The 10,735-nt window shown below is 38.7% G+C and overlaps 1 pseudogene; it reads left to right on the top strand.

Moving 5' to 3' along the window:
- Nucleotides 1-9,604: 9,604 nt before the first annotated feature.
- LOC102825801 lies at nt 9,605-10,508 on the top strand (annotated as a pseudogene).
- The last annotated feature ends 227 nt before the right edge of the window (nt 10,509-10,735 follow it).

Raw genomic sequence — 10,735 nt, 5'->3', positions numbered from 1 at the left:
GACTCAATGGTACTTCACAACAACAATAACAAACAAAGGTAAGAAGTGACTGGCTTACAAGCTTTCAACAGGAAACCTAACTCTGGAGGATACAGGGAAAGGTAGAATCTCCACTTTTTTGTTTCAAACCTGTCTGGACAGGGTTGATAAAAGGTGAGGAGGAAAGGACTCCTGTGGTTCAATAGGGAATGATTGCTATCAGGTCTGACAGTGAGTACTAGAAAGGTAAATGTAAATGTTTTGTAACAATAGGAGGGGAGTGACTGATTTTGTAGTCCAGGAGTGGAGATTCCTGGAACCATCAAGGGAGAAAAACAAAGTGTGAGACCCTGTTGGGGAGGCAGTGACACTAGGCATGGAGGCAGAGATGATGATGTGGAGAGAAGGAGTGGCTGGGGACACTGAACTCAGGGAGGGAGAGGGGCTATGTGCTGGTGACTTCAGGGCAGGCGTGTGGGGTATTCCCTTTGGTTGTTTGATGATGCATGCAGGGAATTGTGATCATTGCAATGAAACAAAATATGATAGGATGAATGTAAAGATAATGTTCACCCATGTAAAGTAACACATAATTCACAATTTAAAAAATGGGGTTATAGAGGTAAATAATGTTAACTGATGGTACATGGAGGAGATTGTAATCATTACAATGAAACAAAGTATGGTTTGTTGACTGTAAAAGTTATAATCTGTCCGGTAAACCTTCACTCAAGTCACAATAAAATTTAAAAAAAAGAAGTAGAAGTATAAGAATATTATTTTAAGATATGGGGGTAATCATCAGAAGAAAGTGTCTGTCAGGAGTTGAAAATTGGTCTGGCATTGAGGAGGGGAGAGTGGGTAAATGTTGCCATTCACTGTAAATCCTTTTGCACAATTTAATTTTTTAAATTTGTACAAGTATTATTTTGATAAAAGTTTAAAATGTTTACATTAAAAAGAAAATGAATTCAAAGTTAGAAATGAATCTCATCTTCTGGAGGCACTAAAGAGAAAATAATTAATTTTTTTCTCAGGTAAATCTGCAAGTTAATATTGTTGTTGTTGTTGTCAGGTGCCATCGAGTCGGAACCGACTCATAGCGACTCCATGCACAGCAGAACGAAACAATGTTCGATCCTGGGCCAACCTCACCACCGCTGCCACCCCCGAGTCCATCAATGATGCCACCTGGCCGATCCATCTCGTCGGAGGTCTTCCTCTTTTTCTCTGACCCTCCACCCTACCCAGCATGACATCCTTCTCCAACGATTGTTTCCTCCGGACTACATGTCCAAAGTAGGAGAGACGAAGCTTAGCCATCCTGGCCTCCAAGGAGCACTCTGGCTGCACTTCTTCCAAAACAGATCTATTGGTTCTTTTGGCAGTCCATGGCACCCTCAGTATTCTCCTCCAACACCACAACTCAAAGGCATCAATTCTTCTACGATCCTCTTTATTCACTGTCCAGCAAGTTAATATAAGTCTTTTTAATCCAGGAAGTTCCAAGAGCATTAGTGCTTTTCCTTGTTGTGTAGTGTGGTAGTATTCTCTTTGTGAGGTGGGGATTCAGCTTTGGGCAGGGAAAGTGTTTAAAATAGGGAGAGATAAGGGAACTTGGGGGGCAAAGTAAAAGTCCCCGAGTTGCAGTCCAACTAGTTCCACTTTCACCCTTCCCCAAAACAATGTCTATGACACAGACTCTAATTCCATCCAGTTAAAACAGTGAGCAGATATTTGACTTAGCTAACTAAGCATTCTCAATTTCTGTCACTGAATTAAGACACCAATCTTCTCCAAACCAGTTACACTCTTAAAAGTGCAAAAGAAAATTGCCTTGGTTATCCCGACAGTCTCCCCAGGGATACAAAGATCACACTTAAGGCTGGATCTCTCATACCTTTTTGACACTGTTGACTAAAAAGTACTAATGATTTCACTGGAGCCACCAGCACGGCTTTAAATCAGCAAGGACATCCCCCTTCAATAAATCCCAGAGCCTCTGAAACTGCAATTGTATTCCCAGAGGATTAGCGTTAGTGAAACAAGTTCTAGGAAAAAGACAATCCTATAATTTCCAAAAATCCAATAGAAATAAACATTTACTTCCAAACTTATTCACTTAATGATGTCCCATTGGACTCACTCATGGTCAGTATGTCATTTCCTTATACTGTTTTCCAGTAACGCAAGTCATGCATATTGCTTATTATTGTTGCTGTTAAGTGTCATCGAGTCAGTTCTGACTCACAGCAACCCTGTATCCAAGGAGTGGGTGGTGGATTTGAACTGGTGACCTTGTGGTTAGCAGTCCAGTGCTTATCCTACAGCACCATACCAGGAGTCCATATTGGCTATGGTGATGGTTACGAGCTGTACACAGTGTGGAGCCAATTCTGACCCATAGCCACCTTGCACAGGGTTTCCGAGGCCATAAATCTTTATGGGATCAGAACTACAAATAAATAACTGGGAAAAGATACGAAAGAAAAAGGGTATACATCAAACTACTAATTTATCACCTCAGGGCATGAAATTAGAGAAGAGTTTTACTTTGCATTCTAGTTGATGTTTTAAACTGAGAAAACAACCATGCATTGTTTTATACTGAGGAGAAAAAAGAAATAAAATTTGTTTGCTAATGGTGAAAGGATGGTTATCAATTTCTCTTTTCCAGACCAAACAATTTAATTAACTAAGATCTATACAGTTTTTAAGGTAATAAAGACTGTTTAATCATCTTCTATTGTTGTTGTTGTTAAGTGCTGTCCAGTCGGTTCCACCTCACAGTGCCTTTATAATTGTATCATAAGAATCATTTGCATTTGTTGAAAGCCTAGGATGTACCTGATATGGTAGTAAGTACTTCATTTATACTCGCTTACTTACTCTGCCTATAAGAGCACAAATTTTACTAGGCACAGTTTACAGATGAGAAAATTAAAGATCTTAAACAACATCACATACGTCTAGTAAGTAATCTAGCAGAGCTTTCAAAAAGATCTACCTAAACTTTCAAGCAGATGTTGTTCTTAAGGTTGTATCATATCTATTAGGTACAACAAGCATCTAAGTTAAATTATTCACTTCACTTCAAATCCAATTGCTTTTGTAAATGGAAATAACATACACGTTGGTGTTGTTAAGTGCCATTGAGTCTGAACCCAAAGCATAGGGTTTCCGAAGGAGTCCTGGTGTAGCATTGTGGGCTAATGCTCCAGACTACAAAGCCATTTGAACTGCAAGGTCTGCCATTCAAGCTCACCAGCTGCTCCTCGGAAACCCTATACAGGGTTGCTGTAGGTCAGAACCAACTCAACAGCACATAACAACAACAACATAGAGTTTCCGAGGAGCAGCTGGTGAGCTTGACCCGCCCACACTGCAGTTCAAGCCAACTTTGCAATCCAGCGTATTAACCAGGACTCCAACATCCTCTTTGTGGGTCCAAAATCCTTACTTGCAGTGTTGTTACCAAAAACAACGAAAAGAACCAAAGGAGTCTTCATAGACTTTAACACATCCTTCCTCTTCCACTCATCAGACTCTCTTCCTCATGAAAACTGTTGCTGGTGAACCACCAGTACTGAGTCACACTCGTCCAGTGCTCACATCTATTTTAATGTCCTTTAAAAATGTCCTAGGTCATTCCAAATTCTCTAGATTTTCCTAGACCTGGAGCCAGAACAGATATCTTCAACCCTGAAGATTACTGCATAACATTTAATATCTCTCATTTATACAATCCCAATATCCTACCGGTGCAATGTTATGTTTTGTGTATTAACAAGAACAAAAACATTCCAGACTAGTGGCCATTTGACACTAACAACTTCTTCAGTTTTGTGAGTATATGGTTAATAATTCCTCACTATTTAATATTGGCTAGGAACTCTATGAACGGACAGAGGCAAGAATTTTTAGAGGGAAATTTTCATTAGTGCAAGAAAAGGAAAACTCAGTAGGGTTTTGATAATGCACAGCATAGTAGATAAGAAATAGGAAAATACATTTGACATTGGAGAAAGGTAGGTCCGTCCCCTATTGTGTACCCAGAGATGTGACTTATCACTCATGCTATCTGCTCACACTGCTTCAGTGACCAGAAATGCCTTTCATCCCATCTTTGGCTGGTCCAAAAAGCAAGCTCCCCAGGGAAGCAGCACTTTATAATAATTATTCATTATTTATTCCAGCCCCAGGACATTATAAATGAGTGTTTCAAACCACTGCTGGTTATTATATTGGATTGAACTCTACTGATGCATTTATTGACACCACAGGAACCATTGAAATATAGTGGTTTCCATAGCTCTTTGAAAGCTGCATTTTTATTTGATTTTCTTTCATGAATCCTGACTCTAGCAGTCTTTTCTATAACAAGTTATAAGAATAAATATATTTGTTGAATTAATTAATAAGTGAGATTTTAAACAGACTAGTAAAGTAAGAACAAATTACTCAAAATTTTAAGGAATTGTTATTTTTCTTAGCAAGCATACCAAATCAACTCCAATACTGTATCAAAATAACCATGAAGGTAATAGCTGCAGTTGTTTTATACGTCATAAACCCACGACATTGCCTGTCACACTGAAGTACTCAATAAGCATTTGCTGAGGAAATGCTTATTTTTTATGGACAACCACAAACAAACAAACAAACAAAGGGAATATTTTTATTCTTTTTCTGACGATAGTATATAGCTGCTGAAAATAGAAATTAAAAATTCATATCACCTCCTTTTTTAACCATCTTTAATTTATCTCTACCTGGGTTTGCTTGAGACACCTTGAGCCATGGTGTGTGCATATCATACACTATACATTGTTCAAGAGAGAAAAACAGCTTCCAAGATAATTCCAGAAAACCAAACTCTTCATATCAACAGGAAAAACAGTGAAATAAAACCAAAAAGAATACCAAAAGTATAGATACAGATTTAAACCCTGGGAGAAACTCTCACTTGAACGTTCCTACCAGTCTTCACAGTTTACTTCATTTCCTTGGAGAGGCTGTTGGTGTAAAATGGTCAATACATACTTCATTGAACTGTCTGTCCTTGGATTGAAATCTGGCTCAGGTTATATAATATAAAAAAGCAATTAAATCATGTTGAGATTAAAATGCTACTGGTATTAACTGATTTTCACTCAACTACTAATGCTATGGGTCAGAACTGACTCGACAGCACTTTACAACAACAACTAACGCACACAGCAGTACCTAAAAGAATGGCTTCCATGATGTAGCTACAAATACCTTATGGAGCAGTATGAAATACATGGGGTCTTCAAGAGTCAGAATCTACTTGACAACAGCAGATTTGGGGGGTTGGGATTTTTTATGAAATTTTTTGACAATTTTCTTTCTCTGATCTATAAGCATTTGCTTATAGAATTTCAAGAAGTCAGGAATTACAAATATGTCTCTTCTAATTAATACTGAATACTCTAATAGATAATAAATGATAAGTCTGTGAATATTTGGTATGGGGAAGGGCAAAGGAGGAGGGGAAGGAAATAGGGTGATGGAGGGGGATGAAGGGTACACCCTATTCATTTACTATTCATCTCTATATTACTACCATCGTGTCTTTCTTAAAATGCATACCTAGATTATGTTAGCCCCATGCTTAAAATGTTTCATACGCCCTTCCCTGCCATTAAGGAGATCTGGTAGGTAGTGGTTACAAGTTGGGCTGCTAAACCCAAGGTCAACAGTTCGAAACTACCAGCTGTTCTGCAGTAGAAAGATGAGGCTTTCTGCTCATGTAAAGATTTACAGCCTCGGGAACCCTGTACAGGGTCTCTATGAGTCCAAACTGACTTCACGACACACAACCACCACCAACCCCGCCATTGCTCTCAAGAGAACATCTCATGATGTCAACTATCCACTCAGACTCCTGGTATGGCACTGTAGGATCAGCTCTGGATTGTGAACCACAAGGTTGGCAGTTCAAACCTACAAGTCACCCCTTGGACATCCTATACATGGTCACTATGAGTCAGAACCAACTTCACAACACTTAACAACAACCCTTTCAGATCTGACACAAACCTTCTCTAAGATCCAATCAAACATGCCATTGTACCTTAGTTGAACTATAGAAAGGATAAGTACTCATTGCCAGTAAAATATAATAGACTAGACATCTTTGTACCAAGAGATGTTAAGAAAGTACTTACAAAACAGTAGACGCTTGAGTAAATGAGTGGGTTAAAGAAGAAATAAATGAACAAATAATACGTTATTCTTACAAGATTCTATTCTGTTGTTTTAGTTGATAATATGTGTCTCAATATTTAGTGATCTAAATTGTGGGGCCTGGGTGAAGCATTCATACCAGTAACATGTGATTTTATCAGTCACATTTTTTTCACAATAAATTGGTAGTAAGGAACATGAGTTGGAAATCTAATTAGTCTGTAGATGATCAGGTTACAATTTTATTTTCAATCAAATTACTAGCTTATTTGATTCCAGGAGCTTTTGGCATGTTAAATGAGTAATACAAAATTAACCCTAAGGATAATAAAGTAAACACAAGTAAATCCTTCATTTTGAGAATCCAACAACTCCCACTGGAAAAACACACAGACAACCATATCTAAAATGCCTGGTTTTATTGGCCTGTTAGATAGAAAGGTAGATGAACATACAGGTATAGATATTTTTTCCTTGTGAATATTGGTATATTCTTTTTCTTTTTTTCCCATCTTGTGAATATGAGCAGGAACATCCACAGTGTTGAACAAAGTATCTCCCTATAGATATTACTAGCTAAAAGTATTAATGCACCTTTCTAATTAAATGGCCTCCAGTTACCTCAACAACACATTTCAGTACAGGATACTGACACCTTTGCACAAATTTTTTAAAAAAGTCTGTCAAGAATCATTTTCCTGGCAGATCTGCCTCTCTTCCTAATACCACCAGAAGCCTTAGTCAATTCCACCACTCACTGCGTGAGTCAAAAACTTAGTGTAATAGCCATCCGAATTCTTTCATATTCTATATTCAGTTCATCTATAAATCCTGAGAGCTCCGACTACAAAAAAACTGACCATTTTTCACTTATACTGTTACAACTCTAGCCTAAGCCAACCAACATGCCACCCTCATTGGTTCCATCCTCTTCACAGCAGCCAAATTAATTTTCTAACTGCATGAAACACCCAATGACTTCTCATTGCAACCTGAATAAACTACAAACTCTTTATCATGGCCTATAAAATCCTCTGTGATCCAGCTCCTGCTTTCCACTCCAGCCGTATTCCATCTGCCTTTCTCCCTGGATTACCACATTCCAATCTAAGGCCTTGTTTTTATCTGCCAAACATGACAAGCTCATTCCCTTCTCCCTCAAAATTATCAAATGACTGCTTTCTTCTCAACATTCAGACCTTAATTCATATGTGACCCCCAGAGAGGGTCCTGACCAATTTGGGTCAATGTCTAATCTAATGTATTATCCTCCTCCTCTTTTTCATAGCTGTATCTGTCTCCTTCTGCTAGAATTAAATGTTCTTAAGGGAAAGGGCTCATCTGTTTTGGTCTCAGCTCAAATCCTATGTATTAGAGCAGTTCCCAGCACAAAGCATACATTAATAAACATAAGGGAATTGCTACAAAATCACAGAATAATTACTATCAGGACTGACTGTGAGTGTTGGAAATGTAAAGGTAGACATTATGTAGCAAAAGGAAGGAAGTGGTTGACTTTGCAGGCCAGGAGTGGAGGCCCCTGGGACCATCAAGGGAGAAGAGCAGAATGTGGGACCCTACCCAGGTAAGCAGTGATGTCAGAGATGGAGGCAGAGACAATGACGTGGAGAGATGGAGCAGCTGGGAACTCTAGATCCAGAGAGGGAGTGGGGCTGTGTACTGACAACCAGGGAGCAGGTTTGCGAGGTAGACCCTTTGGTTGATTGATGATTTCAGGAGGGGATTGTAACCATGGCAATGTAATGATATATGACAGGATGAATGTAAAGCTAATGTTCTCCTATGTAAACTATGTCATAATTCACAATAAAACAGTTAAAAGAAAATGTTATTTTGAGTTTGTGAAACAAAAAGAAATCTGTTAGAGCATGATCATCCTGTAGAGTGGATTGGGTAAAGTGTCCCAACAAAATTCTCATGGGCTAATCCTTGCTACCATCGAAGAATGAACACATTTATTGTCCTGATTGGGGGGGCGGGGTGCAAGAAGTCCTCAGTGCAAATTTCTTGGCCTTTTTCTCAACTATTGCAGTTTTCAATTTTCTTAAAACTTTTCATAATCCACCCACCCACTGTCAAGACCCTATAGAAGAGTGTAGAACTACTCCTTCGGGTTTCTAAGACAATAAATCTTTATAGGAGTAGAGAGTCTTATTTTCATTCCTTGGTAGGTTTGAACTACTGACCTAACACTTAGCTGTTCAAAGCTTAAACTACTGAACCATCAATTTCTTCATCATTTGTTGTTGTTGTTCAGTGCTGTTGAGTCATTTCTGACTCATAGAGACACTGTATAGGACTTCTGAGGAAGCAGTTCATGGGTTTGAACCACAAACATTGTAGTTCTCAGTAGAGTGCTTATCCTACAACATCACACCATATAAGCCTTCATATCCCCATAATTGTCCTGTGTCCTTCAAGGAAATCTATCAAGATTATCCTTTTGAAATCTCCAAAAACTTTTCACCATAACCTTCCCAGCTGACCTCTTTACCTTGAATTTAACTGGCCCAGCAAATTCCCTAGAAGTCACTGTTTCAACTGAACCTTTTTCTGAAGGCACCCTAATGAGAATAAGACAAGCATATTCCTGAAAGAACTTTTCTGCAATCATCTATTGACTGCAGAGACTTGTTAAAACTTGTTATGTTTGGAATAAACCCATGCATGTATGAACTGTAACCATAGTACCAATACTTTTTATTTAACCTCATATTTTTCAACTGAGTATTACACACACACACACATAAAAGATTCTCACTTTTCAAATAAGAGATCAAGTCTTCTGCCAGAATTAGCACACCTGGAAGGCACTATTTTGAAAACAAACAATTTACCTCTTTGAAAAGAATATTTCAGACCACGGTGCGATAAGATTTGTATCCCAAGGTAAAGAAATGGCTTGTCGTGAGCAGACACCACAGGTAGTTCATCATTCACTCTCACTGGATTAAGATCTAAAAGTCTAATTTCAACACCCTGAGATCTTCAAACTAAACCTGATGAGTTATTTTCTCTTTTCAGTCAATTGACAAATAGAAACTTCTGGTCAATTCTCACTATCAATCTTTGATCTTTAGACTTCTACTCACTTCATCTTAGTGTAGTTACAGCTCCACTCTGTGGAAAATCAGGGAAGACAGGTATGCTACTTACATGACCATTGAGAAAATTTGGGAAATGATATATAAGAGATGGCAGTCTGTAAAAACCACATGCAAGAGAACTCAATTTCGTTGGTCACACCCAGCTCGGTGAGGTGGGAGAAGTATACCAGGGGTTGGAAAAAAACACACTAGGCAAAGAACTTGCATCAAAACCAGGACTGAAATACATTAATGTGGGTGATTTAGCTAGAGAAGTCTGATCACCAGATATCATTGAGCCTGGCAAGATGACTTCTCCCAAGAGCATGCCAAAAGATGCACAGATGATGGCCCAAATCCTGAAGGATATGGAGATTACAGAATATGAGCCAAGAGTTATAAATCAGATGTTGGAGTTTGCCTTCCGATATGTGACTACAATTCTAGACGATTCAAAAATTTATTCAAGCCATGCTAAGAAAGCTCTGGTAGCGTAGTGGTTACGAATCGGGCTGCGAACCTAAAGGTCAGCGGTTCGAAACTATCAGCTGCTCCGCGGGAGAAAGATGAGGCTTTCTACTCCCGTAAGGATTTACACCCTCGGAAACCCTGTACAGGATCGCTATGGGTCGGAACCGACTCGACAGCACGTAACAACAACATGCTAAGAAAGCAACTATTGATGCAGATGATGTGCAATTTGCAATCCATTGTCATCCTGACCAGTCTTTTACCTTCTCCTTCTCCAAGAGATTTTTTGTTAGATATTGCAAGGCAAAGAAATCAAACCCCTCTGCCATTCATCAAGCCATATTCTGATCATAGATTGCCACCTGATAGGTATTGTTTAACTGCTCCAAACTATAGATTTAAATAGTTAAAGAAAAGGACATCTGCTTCTGTAAGAAGAATAACAGTTCCATGGTTAGCTCTGTTACCAGCAGACCTAGTACTCACAAACTAAGCACACCAACCCCACAAACCATGTCTGTTTTCAACTAAAGTAGGGACTCCAGTGCCCATTACAGGGCAAAGGTTTACAGTAGAGATGCCCACTTCTCAGTCACAGTATCAATTCCAGCAACATCAACAGCTCAGAATGTTCTGATTAATCCATCATTGATTGGGTCCAAACATATTCTCATTGCCACTAATGTGGCACTATCACAAAATACTGTCAGTGAACCATTAAATGCATTGAAAAGAAAATGAGAAGATGATGATGATGACTGTGATACTTTGTAATCTAACCTTGATGCACGTAACTTGTATTCTTGGTCTTGAATCCATTGTACTTAAACGTACATACTGAATGTTTTCAAATTGTGTCTTAGAAAATGTTTTAATTAGCATTTAATGAGTAAATAGAAGTTTAAAAAAAAAAAACAGCAACAACAAATGCCACATGCAAACATCTGGGGCCTTAAAGGAGGAAGCAA

The sequence above is a fragment of the Chrysochloris asiatica genome, unplaced genomic scaffold, assembly GCF_000296735.1.
Source record: "Chrysochloris asiatica unplaced genomic scaffold, ChrAsi1.0 scaffold00175, whole genome shotgun sequence".
NCBI classification, from domain to species: domain Eukaryota; kingdom Metazoa; phylum Chordata; class Mammalia; order Afrosoricida; family Chrysochloridae; genus Chrysochloris; species Chrysochloris asiatica.
This window is presented reverse-complemented; position numbering and strand designations above follow the sequence as displayed.